This window comes from Notechis scutatus, chromosome 3 (assembly GCF_049901735.1).
Source record: "Notechis scutatus isolate UNSWTSFEM ecotype Mainland chromosome 3, rNotScu1.2, whole genome shotgun sequence".
Classification (NCBI taxonomy): domain Eukaryota; kingdom Metazoa; phylum Chordata; class Lepidosauria; order Squamata; family Elapidae; genus Notechis; species Notechis scutatus.
The window spans coordinates 128,560,991-128,578,853 of record NC_142011.1 but is presented as its reverse complement, the minus strand read 5'-3'; the positions used below and the strand labels follow the sequence as shown (position 1 = coordinate 128,578,853).

The 17,863-nt window shown below is 38.4% G+C and overlaps 1 protein-coding gene across 2 annotated transcripts in view; it reads left to right on the top strand.

Moving 5' to 3' along the window:
• CDH18 (cadherin 18) overlaps positions 1–17,863 on the top strand; it is a 659,070-nt gene that overhangs the window by 365,205 nt on the left and 276,002 nt on the right. The window lies entirely within an intron of this gene.

Sequence of the window (17,863 nt, the reverse complement as noted above, 5' to 3'; positions counted from 1 at the left end):
TGTTTGCCGGTTCTCCGAACTACTCAAAATGTCCGCTACCGGTTCTCCAGAACTGGTCAGAACCTGCTGAATACCACCTCTACTAATGCTAGATTTGTACAGAAGTTCCCAATAATACCAGCCCCAAGTTTTTACACACACATATGTACATGCACACGTGCACATACACACACAAAGTCAGCCTTCCCCAATCCTAATATTTTAGCCCATCAGCTTGTTACCATCATGACTGAGTTATAGCTCAGCATACGGAAAATGAATTGTTCAAAAAGTTCTGGGTTGAAAACATACAAGTCACTTATACAATGGGATAAAATTACATCAGTCTAGCTATCTATTAATATCCTTGTTCTAACTTCTTACTAATATAGTACACAGTTCCTCCATTATGAGCATCTTGATCTTTTGATATTCTCTTTCAATCTACCAGTAATAATTTCATTACATTTAAAAAGTGTTACTCTGGCCTCATTTCATACATTTTTTGTTGTTTTGCATACTGGAATTCAAAAATATTCAACTCTTGTTATTGGAAACTTTACTAAAAAGTAAATTTTACTTTACTTTGATATAAGCTTGAGAACATGATCTTTATATGCTTATTTCTGCCAGACAACTAGAAGAATTGATAAAAAATAAATTGCAAAAAAAAAAGTTTCAATTCATTATGAATCAGTTTCTGGAGTTATGAAACCTAGGCTAACCCACAACAAAATGATAAAAATCTGAAACATAATACAGGTGAAACTCAAAAAAATTAGAATATCGTGCAAAAGCTCATTTATTTCAGTAACGCAACTTAAAAGGTGAAACTAATATATGAGATAGACTCATTACATGCAAAGCAAGATAGTTCAAGCCATGATGTGTCATAATTGAGATGATTATGGCTTACAGCTCATGAAAACCCCAAATCCACAATCTTAGAAAATTAGAATATTGTGAAAAGGTTCAATATTCTAGGCTCAAAGTGTCCCACTCTAATCAGCTAATGAAGCCATAACACCTGCGAAGGGGTCCTGAGCCTTTAAATCAGTGGTTCCCAAAGTGAGCAGTACCGTCCCCTGGGGGGCGGTGGGATGCCTTAGGGGGGTGCTGAGAGGCAAGGGGGCTGGCAGGGGGGCGCTGGAGGTGAGTGGCAGGGCACAATTTAGGGGTGAGAAAAAATGCCGCTTCTGCCGCGTTCAAGGCAAGGCCCCGCAGGATCATCCCATTGACTTGCACGCTCTGGTGCAAGGAGCACTGCCCACGAACGCAGCGTTGGAAAAGGAGAGCAAAGCCAGAGTGGCTTTGCTCTCCTTTTCAAATATCCTGCCGCCATGTTCGGGGCGGCAGGGCGGCGCCCCAAACGCAGCGTTGGGAATAGGAGAGCAAAGCCTTTTCAAACATCCCACTGCCATGTTCGGGGCGGCGGGGTGGCCTTTTCAAACATCCTCCTGCCACCATGTTCCACTCCATTAAGCCCCTTGCACCAGTGGCACCTGCCCAAGCAAGTCCGAACTGAGCGGTGCACGAAGTCAATGGGGTGAATCTGAGAGAGGAAAAGAGAGAGGAAAGAGAGAGAGAGAGAAAGAGAGAAGTAAGAAGAGAAATAGAAAAGGAAAGAAAGAAAAAGGGACAAAGAAAGAGGGGGGATGGAAGGGATAGAAAGAAAAAGAAATAAAGAAAAAGGGTCAAAGAAAGAGGGGGGATGGAAGGAAGGGACTGAAAGAAAAAGAAATAAAGAAAAAGGGACAAAGAAAGAGGGGGGATGGAAGGAAGGGACAGAAAGAAAAAGAAATAAAGAAGGAGGGAGGGAGGGAGGAGAAAGATAATGAGATATCTATTCTAGTCCAATCACCTGCTCCAGCAGGGTTAGAAAGGAGTGTGTGCGTGTGTGTGTTCTCCTTGTAATTTACCAGTACATTTTGATTTTGCCTTCTTCAGAATTGGCACTGTAATACATTGGGGAAAAGTAATTTTTTAGGGTGGAGATCTGGTCCAATGGATCCTGTTTAAAGCCTCAACAAAATGTGAGAGCTTCCTGATAGTCTTGGCCATGTTTCGTCCACAAAATCTTTAATTAATAGAAACCAAAGATGTTTCAATATACTGGCAAAGATGTTTCAATGTGGAAAAGGGCCTCTAAACTAGGCCTCATTTCAATCTGATGCATCAGGTCTCTCTCTCTCTCTCTCTCTCTCTCCCCCCCTCCCCCCTCCATGCCCCCCCTTTCTTTGTCCCCTTTTCTTTCTTTCTTTCCCTTTTCTCTTTCTTTTCTTCCTTCTCTCTTTTCTCTCTCTCTCTTTCCCTCTCCCAGGCTCACCCCATAGATTTGGTGCACCGCTCCGCTCGGACTTGCATGGGCAGGTCCCTCCAGTGCAGCAGGCTCAATGGGGTGGACCTGTGGGGCCGGCACCTAGAACGCGGCAGTGCCGGCACGTTTGAAAAGTAGAGCAAAGCCAGAGGTCGGTAATTTTTGCTGCAAAGAATCACAAAAGCTTCTGGGTTGTGCATAAGAAGGGACACTCAATACAATTCAGCAACATAAAATAAATACAAATAAAACAAATCAACAAGAATTGGCAAAGCATCTCTAATTAGATTTTATTCACTACTAGAATCTAATCAGAGATGCTTTGCTGATTCTAGTCCAATGACCAGCTCCAGCAGGGTTGGAAGGGAGTATGCATATATGTGTGTGCATGGCTGTCAAAACTCCAAAAACAGGTCAAGTAGTTCTGGGGAGGCCAGTCAAAAATTAGAACACTTGCTAAGCAACCAGCCATTAAGTGAGGACCACTTGTATTTGGTTTGCCAGTCACCAAACCATGCCCACCCGGTCACATGACCAGCAAACCACACCCACCCAGTCATGTGACCAGCAAGCCACACCCACCCAATCACATCACCAGCAAACCACACCCTCAAATTAGGCCATGCCCACAGAAATTTGAATCACACCCCTTGGTGGGGGGCATTGAGGATGAGTTTGTAGCACCAAGGGGGCGGTGGACTGAAAAAGTTTGGGAACCACTGCTTTAAATGGTCTCTCAGTCTGGTTCAGTAGGAATCATAATCATGGGAAAGACTGCTGACCTGACAGTTGTGCAGAAAACCATCATTGACACCCTCCATAAGGAGGGAAAGCCTCAAAAGGTAATTGCAAAAGAAGTTGGATGATCCCATAGTGCTGTATCAAAGCACATTAATAGAAAGTTATGTGGAAGGGAAAAGTGTGGAAGAAAAAGGTGCACAAGCAGCAGGGATGACCGCAGCCTGGAGAGGATTGTCAGGAAAAGGCCATTCAAAAGTGTTGGGGACTTTCACAAGGAGTGGACTGAGGCTGGAGTCGGTGCATCAAGAGCCACCCCACACTGACGGATCCTGGACATGGGCTTCAAATGTTGTATTCCTCTTGTCAAGCCGCTCCTGAACAACAAACAACATCAGAAGCGTCTTACCTGGGCTAAAGAAAAACAGAACTGGTCTGTTGCTCAGTGGTCCAAGGTCCTCTTTTCTGATGAGAGCAACTTTTGCATATCATTTGGAAACCAAGGACCCAGAGTCTGGAGGAAGAATGGAGAGGCATACACTGCAAGATGCTTGAAGTCCAGTGTGAAGTTTCCACAGTCTGTGTTGATTTGGGGAGCCATGTCATCTGCTGGTGTTGGTCCACTGTGCTTCATTAAGTCCAGGGTCAACGCAGCAGTTTACCAGGAGATTTTGGAGCACTTTATGCTTCCTTCCGCAGATGAGCTTTATGGGGATGCTGACTTCATTGTCCAGAAGGACGTGGCACCTGCCCACACACCAAAAGCACCAAAACCTGGTTCAATGACCGTGGGATTACTGTGCTTGATTGGCCAGCAAACTCTCCTGACCTGAACCCCATAGAGAATCTATGGGGCATTGCCAAGAGAAAGATGAGAGGCATGAGACCGAAGAGCTGAAGGCCGCTACTGAAGCATCCTGGTCTTCCATAACACCTCAGCATTGCCACAGCTTCCATGCCACACCACATTGAGGCAGTAATTGCTGCAAAAGGGGCCCAAACCAAGTACTGAATACATATGCATGCTTATATTTTTCAGAGGTCCGATATTGTTCTTTGTAAAATCCTTGTTTTATTGATTGCATGTAATATTCTAATTTTCTGAGATTGTGGATTTGGGGTTTTCATGAGCTGTAAGCCATCATCATCACAATTATGACAAATCACAGCTTGAACTATCTTGCTTTGCATGTAATGAGTCTATCTCATATATTAGTTTCACCTTTTAAGTTGCGTTACTGAAATAAATGAACTTTTGCACAATATTCTAATTTTTCGAGTTTCACCTGTATTGGGTTTTTGGAAGGAAACCAGATTTTGGAGTTCAAGATAACATAGCTTGGAACCTGACTATTTGAAATATTGTTTCTTCCTGTTTTAACCTGCTGTTCCTTAGTCACAGAATTGTATTTTATTCCCATAATCTTATAAAAAGAATCCTTACTTTAATCACTTCTCTTTGTTGTATGCTAGGCTGCAGAAATAAATTTATTTTTCTCCTGTGTAGGAGTTTGGAAATGTAACCTGTTTCAGCAAATAATCAACATGGCTTTTTGAATGTGATCAAGGGCTCTTTTTATGTGTTACCACATAGCTTGGAGCAGCAATAAGAAATCATATTGAGTTTTTTTTTACCAATATCCAACGATTCCCATGTATTTTAACTTGTTCTGAATGAAATCTATTGGGAAAAGCTTAACAGTTCAATATTTGCTTTTTTTACTACAGCCCCACTTTGCTTATTGATAGTATGGCCAAATGCATCAGAAGCATGTCAGGAACTTTTTGCTCTTCTCTTTGCTACAGATTGTGAAATGCATTCAAGAGGTGAGGACTGTTTAGAGACAATAGGATAGGGAATGTGTTAAAGTTAAAAATAAATTATATATGTAGAAAAAGGAAATTTATGGGTTCTATCTACCATTTTCCACTGATGTTACATCCTAAATATGGAAGCTAACAGCCATTATTTTGCACATTTTGGTTCTTTGCAATTTGAGGAATTCCAGATCTCTCATGGTCTAACATTTAACCACAGAAAATGGTTCAAGCGGAGACACTAAAGCATAGCCTGCCATTTTATATGCTACAGTTGGCTGACTATAAAATACATAATAGCCATACTGAGCAATTTAAAAGGCATTCAGCATTATCACTGAAACTTGGTGAGATGGCACAGATGATTGCAATAAAACTCTGGAAAGTTACAGCCCATTCACAAAGCATAAACTCAAAAAGAAAAGAGAGGGTGTTCCAAGGTACATAATAAATATGCCTATCCGGAATTGGATCATGTTGAAAGCATCTGGGAAAGGATATGAGGAGAGAAAAACAAGCATAACATTGTTATTGGAATTTAGCATAGATATTCTGGACAAACATAAAATATGGAAGCAGCATTTCTGTGTCAGACCAATAACAGGAAACTTCAAATTCTTTGACATCTCCTGGAATTCAAACACGACCAAGAGTCAAAATTCCAAGTAATTCCTGACCTCTCTTGCTGACAACTTCATTAATTAGAAGGTGGAAGAAGCAACAAGGGAATCTATCTTGCATGTAATCCCTAAAATATAAATGAATCAGCTGAAAAGGTAAAGATAGCTGAAACTTTGAATAGAAATTATCATGTCTTCCTTGAGTTCATATAATGAAGAGAAGGAGAAAGAGGAATAAAGAAGAACAACCATACATTTCATAAATTCAAGATTTCAAAAGAGTGAATTTTGATCCTGAAAGAAAAAATATTCAGGAAGGACATTTGCTATTGAATAAGCAAGACTCTATAGATACAGTTAGAAACAATTCCTGCTAGAACAACAAATGGGGGACATATTTTGACAATATCTTAAATTGCATCAAGAAATCTAATGGGAGCTAGTGCAGCTCACAGAGTAGAGTTGTTATATAGGTATGAGAAATGTCCATTAATTGCCCATGCCATTTCAAATGAAATTTCTGGATGGTTTACAGTATGTTGCAATAACCCAGTCATTAGGTGACTAAGATGTGAATAACTGTAACTAGGGCCTCGCCATCTAGGGATGAGCACAATCAACACACAAGAAAAATTGTCCTCTTCTAGCAGGAGGTATGAATCTAGGACTTCCAAGACAATGCAACTCTAACCAGATTCAAGGATGAAATCTCTCCAGTTGCAGTCTCCTCAATGGTAATGTTCCCTTAAATTCACATCATGTTGCCAAGTCTATTGTTTGATCATCAATGGTTAACCCTGTGGGTTAGGAGTCAGGACCATAATATGCCAATTCAGGTCCATGGTTGCCATAGTAATCATAGCTTCAAGTTCACCCCTAGGGAGGGCAGTTGTAGTCCCTGAAATTGTAAACCTGGGGAGTTTCACTCCCAACCAAGAGAAAGAGTGGGCAGGGAAGAAGCTGCATAGCAAGGGGGCTAGTAGAGTAGCAGCATTCCCAACCAATCCTTAAAGTCCAGCCTCACAAGTAGGACCTCACACCCAGGTAACTGTTGAATGGAATGTCTGACAGCGCTCAAAATTTTCCTATGCCCCCTTCAAAGGCTTTCCCTGTCCCAATCATGAGGTTGTAACTGGTGACAAATCTGAAGCCCTGCAGGGCACATACCAGAGAGGGATGTGCCTGGCTAGGTCTCAGTATTGCATCTCAGGTTAGGCTTCTTATCCAGTATTGTAAAGATACGAGATATGAGAATCTTACAAGTTTGAAGGTCTTAAATTCAGAACTTACTTTGGCCCTGGCTGGTCCTCACTAAAGGGTGGTCATAAAGAGAGAATGTGAAACACCTCCATTGTTATCTGTCTCCATTGCTATCCTAGAGTTCATATAGGGACTCAGCATATATAGAAACAAATGTACATTTACAGCTCTGTAGACTGTTATTTTATATATGTCCATTCATACCTTCAAACAATACAACCACTGTACATATTTTCATAGTATTAATAGTGAAAATATTTACTATGGTTTTTGTAATACACTGTCACAGTAGATGGGTAAAATGCAACGTAACAGCCTAATTTGTCAAGTACCATTTTCAACCTTAGACCTTATTATCTGCAATCCTAAAATGGATTCATTTTTTTCCCATTGGCAATTATTCATTTGGAATAAATGCAAATACTTGCACTTCTAATTCAGATGTGAATATAAAAATGTTAACCTGAAATGTAGTACTCCCCAAACATGCTTGATATTTCACCAAGCCAAGTACTATCTCATAGAACTAAATGCGTGTGTTTTGTTTTTGGTTTCTTTTCTAAGTGCATATGTTTTTATGCTTTTATTTCTATTTACTTATACAAATATCACTTTCACTTTAAAATGCATATTCAGTAATGCATGTGATTTAAATGGATGCATTCAGAACATCTTTCTATAACCTTCTGCCATCTGCCTGCATTAAAACTCAAATACTAACATCACAGATTATATAGTCAAAGAGCCAAACATGTGGAATATACTAGATCTGGGAAAGCTGGCCTAGATACTTGACATTTATTGATTTGTAAGGATGTTAGAGTTAGGAATGGTAAGACTGCCATTTCATATGCTTAGGCTCCTTAACAGTTGGATGGTGGTATCTAACTCTGATAATATTATTTTTAAACTGATTTAGAGTATAGATAAAAGAATTGCTGTGACTTGCTAGAATGTCATCTGTCAGCTTTTCTTCCTCCCTGATTCTGTCTAGCCTGTCCCATGCTGCAATTGAAAAAGCTTATAGTTCTATTTCTAAGAAATAGAACTAATAATGTTGACTGGGGAAGTATTTAAATTGATCAATAACTATACAAATAACTAAAGGGTTCAATAACAAAGGACTGAGTAATTCATGTAGAAATCCTCACTTTGGAACTGAAAATGTTATAATTATACAAGCGTGTTCCTGTTTTGATCTGAGCATTATGGCAGGATGTGATGAGCTATGTTTTGTTTTCCTCTTATGATCTCTGTTGCCTTGCTGCCAACTAATAGATCTGAGTACATGGCATGAAAAGCAGAATTGAAAGCTTATGAGAGAATTATTATTATATGCCTGGAAAGGTGGGGGTAGTAGATATGTTTTGTTGGGAACATAGATGCAAAGATAGATGTAATGGTCAAAAGCAAGAAACTTTTGCACAAGAACCATTAACTGTGCTCTAGCCATGAAAGCCTTGAGTCCCACATGTAACCTCTGCAGATCCCAAAGTCCAAATTCAAATGAAATAGCAAACGAAAGCAGTTTGTTTCTCTCTCGTGCTCTCTGAGAGCTGAGCCCTCTCAAATCCCAACCCAATTCCTTTGTGTGATTAAACACACCAGCCTCCCTCTTCCCCTTTTTAAAATGTCTTATCCTAGAAAAGCTGTGCCAGCATCAGATTGTATCTTTGCGCTTTGACTAAATCTGAACATGATACGACTTTGGCTCTTTACCATGGACAAATCTCTGCAAATGCCTCTTTACCTGATGCATAGTTTTCAACACTGCCAGGTTTTCTGCCAGTCTTAGCACCCCTTTTCCCACAGTGCCTCTCCAGCAAAGGCTGTGCCTTCTGTTTGAGTCCAGCAGCTTCCTGGCTAAGAAAAATGGTGGTGGGCTGCCAGGAGCATATGTGCTAGTATTGCCACTTATACGTTAATTACACTTCTGATGGGATGCCAAGGATAGCTGGGTAAGCCGAGTCTGGCACTTGTTTACAACTGACAACAAATTTGGATCAGCAAATGATATTTCTTCTGCTGCACAGCACAATGAGGTGCACATTCTAGATTTAGGTAAATCTACCTAAATCTAGGTAAAGCTCTAATCCTGTCTAGATGTATAATATTTGTTGTACACTGAAAAAGTACCTTGAAAAAAAAAGATAACATGGGGAGACACTTTCTAGAGCTTTGAGAGAAGCTGAACTGGAAAAAAAACACCCATGCATCAATTATACACATCCATTGAACATTGCCCAATAGAAATGTTCTCAGAGGATAGTCCTGTAAACTAAAAGTAAGAATCTTAGCAGGACCCAAAGGGAAACAACCTATGTGATATCAATACTAACATAATCTTGCATCTTTTGAACAACATATTTTAAAAGCCTGACATGATCATGCTTCACTTCCTAATCCTCATATAAATAATGTTGGTCAGAACAAGGCTCTGCATGCATATTTATCCATAGTTACATAAGGACTGTCCTTGGCAGTAAATTCAGGCTATGATTTTTATTGTGCCCTTATGAGACTGCTAAAATGAACATATGGGTAAAGTTAAGCTCATGCCAAAGGTTTTATTTCAGCATCAGCATCATTCTTTTTTTAAACTGAGTCAGCTTTGGGAATTACATTTTTGGGTGGGAGGTGAGAATGGCGTTTATACTTAACACTTTCCCTGTTAGTATTCCTTGAAAAGTATGATCCCAAGTCTGCCTCTAATTGCTTGAATCTTTCTTGTATGTTTACTTTTGGTTTCACTGTTGCTGATTTGATAAAACAAACTGGAATAATTATGTGGCATCAAATCATTTTTGATTCCTAGTGACCATTTAGATAATGATGAACTATCCCTAACCAATTTTTCAGTTCTTGCAACCCTGCAAACTTGCTGCTGGTTATCTTCTTCTGTTTTGTTCTACCTTTCTCAGCATTAGAGCCTTTTCTAGAAACCTGGCTCTTCACATAATGTGCCTAAAGTAGGATAATTTGAACCTAAATATTTGTACTTTGAGTGAGAACTCTGGTTTGATTTGTTTTATAATCTATTTGTTTTCTTCGATATCCACAGTATTCTGACAAGTCTTCTCCAACACATAACTTCAAGAATATTCTTAAAAGAGTTTTGTTAGTACTTTGTTACTAAGATTATTTACTGGTGTTTCCTTTCTATTCCTTCTATATTATATTCCTCATTTTCCCCCCCAAAAGGCAACTCATGGGGACAATTAATTCACACTGCTTCTCCCACCAGCAGTCCTGCCAACCACAAGTACCTCTTTCTCAACTGTCATTCCTAATAAGGTCACTCCACATTCACTATTATAACTATACACACACACACCTTTGTCAACTAACAATTCTTTCCCGTTCCTCTCAGCATCATAGAAATTGTCCTCACCCAAGTCTGATAAGTGGCTGTTGCACCTGACCTCGCACTCCTGCAGAAAACTCAATTCGTTATCATCCTCTTCTGACCAGGCAAGTTGTTCAGAACATGAGCTCCTTCACTAATTCCACCATCACACTATATTTTGAAGCCCAGACCAATGCATACCATCCATCTTTTCTCTTTACCAATTCCATTTCTCCACATCTCTGCTTTGGATACAAAATTCTCATTACTCTTCAACGTTTTGTTTCCAGTCTGCAGTTTCTGGCCTATGGCCTGTTTTCGTAGTGGGTTTCCTGCAAGTTACTGCCCTTCTAACACTTGCCAGTTCTAATACACTTGGCTAATGCAGCCATAGCTACCAGAAGACTTCTCTTGAGTAGCTTCAGCTGTAAATGATATTCTTCCATGACACAACACAGTAAGTCTAAGATCTGGCTCATTTCATTCCTTTTCTGATACCACTAAACTGCAACCACCAGTCACTTTTGAGTTTTCCAAGCTGAGCCTGCTTTTCTCAGTTGAAAATCTTTACCTTCTTCAAACTCCTTTTTCAGCCTTGTTTTTGTACTTCTGCGCTTGCTTCCTCCTTTCCCTATTCTTTTGACCTTTACATCCTTCCATAAACATATTCCTAATTCTAATTTCAAGAGTACTTACAAAAGTACTTTTCGTATCATTTTTTTTCTTCCAAAATTATTTTCTCTACAAATTCCCTCTCTTCCCCATGTCCTGATAAGTTGTCTCATACTAATGGGGAGGGATGAGCAAAAAAAAAAAAAAAAACAACCATCAGGAGTGTACAAAAGTAGAACTCCAATTGAGTCATCCAAGGTGTGAAGCTCATCTCAGCTGCCCAGCAAAATCAAGTCAGCACCTACATCAGGAAGTAGCAACACAGAAAAAAGCTAATGACTGCTTTAGCAGCAACACCAAAAGCATGATTCATACAGCATTCGTGAGAAAGCAGTGGTAAACCACTGCTATATATTATTTAAAAAACCAGATGGCTAGATAAAGTGATTGACAATATAATGTCAGATGATAGTCCCATCAGGTCAGATGGCACTCAACATACTACTTGTAAAGTGCTGAGTATCTTTTGAAGTTCTAATAGTGTTTATGTTGCAGCTAGCTTTGGGAAAGCTGGTTGCTGATGTTACCATGGAGGTGAGAAATCCAAAACTGTAGATAGAATGATGTCCAGACTCATTTTGAACTGGGTGGCCCACAAATTTGAAAAATTATATTAAATTGGGGAGGGAAACATGGGAACATAAAAAAGAATGAATATGGAAAATTTCATCTACAATGAAAAAGTGAAATGAATTGACGATGCATTAACATTTTAGGCATCTGCACATTGAAATAGCCTGAAATTGAACATTGTCAGTCAGAATGTTCTTTGTTTGGAACACAATAAAAACAAAGGAATAGAGTTGGTTTCATAATCAGAAAGAATGATGTGACAACCTATTTTACCTATTAGAATTCATATTTTTATTCACATATTCATAAATCACTTAATTCATCTATTGCTTATTATGACATCTTCTATCTATTGGAAGTGCCTTGAATGTTAGTTAACCTTGCTTATTAGGCATAGATGAAAGCAGTAGATGAAAACCAGACCACCTGCCTTCTCACTTATGAATGCCTACTTATTAAGGTAATTGATAAAACTGGTCCCGAGTTACTTAGTAATGGCCAATGTAGGAATGCTGTTGAAAAGAATAAATGCCTTAGTGAACCTTCTAACCTCTACTTCAACTATGTTACTGTGACTATTGAGAATATAACATGTTTTTCACGATTGGTTAATTATAGTGATGTACAACATTCAAAACTGTACATAATAGGGTCCATTCCAAGCAGGCTCACTTCTAAGCAGCCTTTCATTTGCAAATCAAATGGAAATGATTCATTTATCTGGTCTGGTGATTGGGCCTGCATATTGGACCAAATATTTTTGGAAGAACAAGAATGGATATAGTGATGATAGATGTAATGTAATCAATGGCCAAATAACTTAAAATTAATTGTCAAGTCTTAAATATGATAAGTTATTCTAGTGTATGCTCTAAACATTGCTGCAGATAAAGAGGAGAGCAATGACTCTTGTGTTCAAATTCAGTCTGACAGCCAGAGTGTGCAAAATACAACCTATCGATGGAATGGCTCTACAATTCCAAAGCTGAAAATAGTTAAGGAAAACATAATTGGATGGTATGATCTAAGAAATAAAAATAAACAGAGTAATGATTTGTTCATAGCTAATATGATCATCAAACAACCAAAATGATATATGTATACATGGACATCAACAGATGAGCTATATAGAATTCTTATATCTAAAAGGAGGTGGAGGAGCAAAACTGTAGCATCAAAGGCATGGCCAAGTGCTGATTGTGGAACAAATAATAAACTATTCATATGCAACTTGCAAGGTAAGGTAAAATGGAAGAACAAAGCCAGCCACTTCCCACATTATGATCTTGAACATACAACCATCTTTGTGAAGGAGAACATCAGGAATCACTCTGACATCCTGAATCTCATTTATAAGGAATCAGAAAAACTATGAAATGAAATCAAGGAAATTGTTAAAGATCAGTGTGAAAAAAAGCTTGCCAAAGATCGAGAAATAGAAGAAACCAAAGATGTCACAGCAGAAGATAAAAAATTGCCACAAACAAGTCAAAGATGTAAAGCAAGAATGTAACAGAGAATTTCAGAGAGCTGATAGAAGAGACAAGAAACAATTCCTAGACAACAATTGTAAAGACACTGACAATAGAAACAGAGATGGAAAAATAAGGAAAGCCTTTCAAAAGATTTATGAATTGAAAAGGAAGTTCCAATCTTGAAATAGTACACTGAAGGACACTGATAAACAGATATTAACAGATTCAAGAAATATCAAACAAGATGGAAGGAGGATACTGAAATAGTAGAGCTGTCAACATTAAAGATATCTTAAAAGACATTTCTTAGGGATCTCTAGTAGTAGATGTTGAAATCCCATCAGCATTCTGGGCATTATCAAGTTTGATGGCTACAGGAAATGATAGAATATCTATAGAGGTTTGGCAGGTAACAGAAGAGGAAGCAGTAAAGTTTCTGATCAAACTATGCCAGCAAATCAAGAATGACACAGTAGTCAACAGACCCGAAATGATCACTCTATACATAAACATCAAAGAAAAGACTTAAAGACTTAACACACAAACTACCATATCCTATTTTTAATTTCACATGCTAGCAAAATAATGCTCAGGATCATCCAATGGAGATTAGAGCACTACATGGAAAGGGAGATGCCAGAAGCTCTAGTTGGTTTTAGAAAACACCAAGGAACAAAAGACATTATTGATGATGCATAGTGAATAATTAAGAAAGCAAAAGAATACCCAAAACAAGTCGATATGTGTTTTATTGGCTGCAGAAAGGCAGCCAAATGTCAATAGAAAGCAGGAATACCAGAAATTTTCAGTATCATCATACTAAATGTATACAAGTTTATTCTTTTGGAAGCTACAGAATGAACAGAACATAGTAAAATTTTCAAAGGACTCAGACAAGGTTGAATATTTTCTCTTTGTTTAATTGACCTATATGCTGAATATATATTGAGGGATGCTATATTAGAAGATGAGTGTGGTTTAAAATTGGAGGAAGAAACATTTATTTATTAAATCTGTATACCACCTGACTCATAGTGACATCAATATTTTGCACTATGCTGACAATATTACTCCAATAGTGGAAAATATAAGTGATCTGCAAAATCTAGTAATGAAGTCAAGGAACACAATGTAAAAATTCGATATAAAGTTTAAATAAATAAGATTAAATATAAAGAAGACCAAACTCATGACAGCAAGCACAGCAACCATCCTTAGAATTGACAGTAAAGTTCCTGAAGTGGTAGATAACTTTGGCCATTTAGAATCAACTGCTAATAGTAAAGGAAACAACAATTAAAAATATGGCATATATTAGCACTTCATGAAGTAGCAATAAAGGCCTTGCAAAAGATATTCAAATGCCATATACTTACAAAGATCAAAACTGAGTAGGTATTAGTTTTCCCTATGAGACTATAGAAGCAAAATAGTTTGTACTTTAGTTTGTATTAGTTCTTACAATTGCTCTTAAAACTCTATCTATCTATCTATCTATCTATCTATCTATCTATCTATCTATCTATCTATCTATCAGGAAAGTTTTAAACTTTGGTGTTGGAGAATACCATGAACAGCTAAAATAAAATAAACAAATGGAACACATACAGTAGAACAAATCCACCCACAGGTCTCATTTAAGGTACAGGTTAGTTGTGTGATTTAGATACAGGTGAAGACTTAGTCCACTTAAGAAGTCCATAATGCTGAGAAAGATGGAAAGAAAGAAAATAATTAATAGTAAACTGGGTCCACTCAGTTATAGCAACAATGAATGCTTTCCGAGGAAGAAAACACCTACACAAATACTTCAGTTATAGATAGGTAGTGAGGTATTAAAAGGACGTGTTGCAAACAGAGTAATCTACAAATTAAGGACAGGTAACTGTTTTGTAGTCAAGTCAGTGATGTATTGTAATGATATCAGGTATTTTTTGGCAGTTCATTTGGAAAGCCTAACTTTTAAAAAAGTTTGTAGGTGAATGCATTAAGGCCTGAAACTCACATGAATAATGTGCTATCCAAAATTGAATATATATACTCAGCCTTGGCTCAGCAGATGTTTTACCAGAACATAAAATGTTCTTAAGGGAAATAGATCTGGACCAGCAATAGCTACATATTTTACTAGTCCTTAATACATGGTTGATGAACCAGTTCCAAATATCAGTCAAAGAGCTGCTGCTTATTTATGTTTTAAAGACTTAAATTGGTTTCTCTCTCTCCTTCCCCCCACCCCATACTTGGAAATTATACCATTAAAACCTAACCAGTTGGCTCCTTTAAATGCACTGAAATCACAGGGGGAAAAAAATCTTGCAAGAACCTGTCCAAAGAATGAAAAAATCCTGAACAATTTCCTATCTTCTCATCCTGCAAATCAACAGAAGAGAGTCAAATTTTGGGTCAAATTTGAAAGGATGATCTCAAGATATGAGTATAGGACTACTACACCCATATTTGGACCAAGTCATCTCTTGACTAGATTACTGAAGTACACTCTGTGTGGGGCTACTCCTGAAAATTGTCCATAAATTGCAACTGGTTCAGAATGTCACAGGTTGATTAGTCAGTGGAACAGCTACACATGACCTCATAACAACAAATATGAAAAGGTTTCCTGAGAGCTACTGTGCCCAATTTAAGGCAATAATAGTCTATAACAGGGGTCACCAACCTTTGGGACCTCAGGGACCACCAAACTCATAATTTTAAATCCCAGGGACCACTAATCAGTTCTGTAGGCATGGCCCAATTTGTGGGTGTGGCTTGGTGGTCATGTGACTGGCTGGGCATGGCTTGTATGTAAATATTATAAATATTTATATAAATATTGATTTTTTTATTAAAAAAGAGCAACTTTTACCCAAAATCAGGCAAAGCAGTCAGGCAGATTGAGTTGCTCACAGAATCATTCAGTGATCGATCGATCTGTCATCGGCTAGCGCAGTCTGCCACATAAAATTTGCTTGCAAGCAAACTCACAAAATTAACTCACAACACACCATGTATGTAAATATTGAATTTTTTATTTTAAAAAAGAGTAACTTTTACCCAAAATCAGGCAAAGCAGGCAGGCAGATTGAGTTGCTCACAGAATCATTCAGTGATCGATCTGTCTGCCATCGGCTAGTTCAGTCTCTCAAATTTGCTTGCCGTGAGTCTGCGTTGAATAATAGAACCTTCAAACCTAAGGGAGGTTCAGCTGTGCTTAAAAGCAGAGCCAAAGATCTAAAGACTAGCTAGAAAGCAAGAAATCCAACCATTTCCTGCTTCCTAGCTAATCTAAATCTCCCAGCACAGCAGAACAGATGATGGTCGGGAAAAGGAAAAATCGCAATTTAGCAGGCAAGTTTGCGAGTAAGGAGTGAGTGGGCGGGGAAGGTTCCCGTAGGCCATGTTGGGTGCGCAGCTTTGTGTGTCTGCGTAGCCTGGATTACTTGCTTTGGGGGGGGGGGTGCTCTGGGGGTAAGATTTCTCTGTGGCCCACCAAAATTTTCTCATGGCCCATCAGTGGGCCACGGCCCACCGGTTGGCAACTGCTGGTCTTTAAAGCCCGACAGGTATTTAAAAGACTGTCTTCCGAGCACTATTAATCCATGCATTAAAATCTGCTGGGGGAGGGGTTGCACATGCTTTGTTGTGAGTGTGATAGGCAGGTAGGTCCTTCTGATTGACAGCATTCTAATTATGGTACTTTTCAGAATTAAACATATGTCTACTTACCCTGGACCAGTCTGCCTTTAATTTGTATATTCTTTTGCTCTTCTATTTTTTTAACTGAGATATTGGTTTATTTTGAGCATTTGTTTTATAAGCATTACGATTTCCTTTTTAAAAATGTTTTAAATACACTTTTAAAAAATTATTTCCTCTTTTAAACAATTCTTCCTGGAGAAAAATAAATGCACAAATAACAATTATATATAAATCAATGATGGGCATTTTCTGCTGGTTGATACTTTGTCATGATTGTGCTCAGAAAAAGGTCCTGCAAAAGAAACTGGCTTAGATGTTGTTCCAGTCCAGATAGACCCAACTATGGGCATTTCCCCCTTGTTTTTGTCCTAGCAAAATAACTGCAATGTCTCTTACAAATGCAGCAAACTCAAGCAAAGAGGGTGTAGTTTTGGATTCAGCCTTAAAGGCTGAGAAGGACTGCAAAAGGCTTACCCTGTTGTGCCTTTGCTTTATGCTGTGATCTCTCCATGGAATCTTGCCCGATGCCCTTTGCACACTGGGCAAACAAATCCCTTTTAAAGAAATATTTGTTATCATTCAAAAGATTTATTTCTTTTTGTAACTGTTTTTTTAAAGCTTCACAATATTTTTGTTTTTTGTTTTTGGACTGGTCCTGTTCACCCAGCTAAGACATTTGAAATGCGTATTATTGTTCCGCTTTCAATCAGGTTCCCCCCCCCTTCTAGATATATTTGCCTAAGTTATTTTATCATTATAAAACTCCTGAAAATTTCCAAGACCATGAAGCAAAGATTCTTTCTGTCTTATACAGAAATCATAAATAGACTTTCCCACTTAGGATTGCTTCTTGAAGGGAACATGCCCTGGCCTGTCAACTAAAGTCTCAGGGGACACAGCTTGAATGGAAAAGGAACAGAAGAATCTTTCTGAAGTGAATCCCCTGCCTTAATTCCAACTCTGAAGGGGGTTATTAGGTCCAAATATGCCCAAATGGCTTATGGCCTATGGAAGCATATACCATAGTAAAGGGATGGTGCTATATGAAAGGACGGGGGTTGGTTTGACATATTGCAGATGGGAAGACCCAGACTGTTCTGTTCTTTCTTCCAAGTGGTTTTTCAGAGCAAACGGGTAGATGAAAATATCATATTTTCACAGGTTACAGTTCTTAAATATGATCCCCATTTATCTTTAACGCATTCCACTTTTTCCAGGACATTTTTTTAAAAAAAATGATTATTATTATTTTAGAAGTAGATGTTCTGGCTTTTATCCCTTGCAAGATTGGTGGTTACTTGGCTTACGTGTGCTCCCGAGTCTCTCTGGAAATTGTTCCAAAATATGAGCATGTTTCCTAACCTGT